This window comes from Osmia lignaria, unplaced genomic scaffold (assembly GCF_051020975.1).
Source record: "Osmia lignaria lignaria isolate PbOS001 unplaced genomic scaffold, iyOsmLign1 scaffold0036, whole genome shotgun sequence".
Lineage (NCBI taxonomy): Eukaryota > Metazoa > Arthropoda > Insecta > Hymenoptera > Megachilidae > Osmia > Osmia lignaria.
This window is the reverse complement of record NW_027478177.1, coordinates 193,911-195,000: the sequence shown is the minus strand read 5'-3', so window position 1 is coordinate 195,000 and position 1,090 is coordinate 193,911. Positions and strand designations below refer to the sequence as shown.

At 48.9% G+C, this 1,090-nt stretch overlaps 1 non-coding gene across 1 annotated transcript; it reads left to right on the top strand.

The window, feature by feature from the left end:
• Positions 1–617: 617 nt before the first annotated feature.
• On the top strand, positions 618–772 carry LOC143306806 (5.8S ribosomal RNA). The gene has a single exon (XR_013064112.1). It is a non-coding gene; the product is annotated as a 5.8S ribosomal RNA (ribosomal RNA).
• The last annotated feature ends 318 nt before the right edge of the window (positions 773–1,090 follow it).

Sequence of the window (1,090 nt, the reverse complement as noted above, 5' to 3'; positions counted from 1 at the left end):
TTCGTCGCTCTCGTCCCCACGCTCCTACGCTTTGGTTGTTTCTTTGCCATCCGTGTTGCGATAAAAAGATTTCTCCATTGTCCAAAAAGGACGGATCGAGATTCCTCTTTCGAGAGGGAGAGAGAGGTACTTGCGGGTAACCTGGAATCTACGAAACACGCACCGTGGTAAGATTCGTGCGTCCGCCTGATCGATGTGTGTTGTTTACGGACCGGCTGAGAAGCGACGATAGCGAGTCTTTGAAAAACTATGTGTCCATTAGTTAGACCGATCGTCGCCGGCCGTGTGTCTGTTCGAATCTCGCAACCCACGATTCAGCGACAGGACGCGCGCTCGCATTCCTTGTGTGCGTTCGTACTTTTCAAGGTTTTTAAATGTACTTTACGCCCGACCGTCGAGAGGAGCGTGCCACTGGGCGTTTCTCCGACGGTTTCCGTCCTTGGACGCGATCGTGTCGTCAACGATCGAACAAACAAACAAATACGTTGGCGACGCCCGAATTCGCTCTCCCGCACGCGCCGGGTGGGAGAGTGATGTGGGTATCGAATGTGATGCGTGTTAATAATGAAAATAACACTCTAAAGATCTAAAGAGTTTGAAATACAAAATTTTACGATTACCCTGAACGGTGGATCACTTGGCTCGTGGGTCGATGAAGAACGCAGCTAATTGCGCGTCAACGTGTGAACTGCAGGACACATGAACATCGACATTTCGAACGCACATTGCGGTCCACGGATACAATTCCTGGACCACGCCTGGCTGAGGGTCGTTTTCTTAACAAAAGACTGCTTGCGTTTGCTTCTCGAAAAAAGAGTAATTCATTTCTTTCTAAACATCTCGCCGTCGTTCAACGAAAGTAGAACGTTTCGGAGCGGGATTATCGAACGAAATTGAAAGAATGAATGAACGATAAACAAAGAAAGAGTCGCAACGTACGAGCGATAGTTGGGCAGTTCGTCGGCGTTTGTCGTGGAAACGATGTGACGAAAATCGCAACCGATACACTAAATGCAGGCCGTTAAAGGAGAGAAACAAATTTCGAAATATCTCTTCGAACTAGCGCAAGTGCGTCACGGCGCGCGAGTCG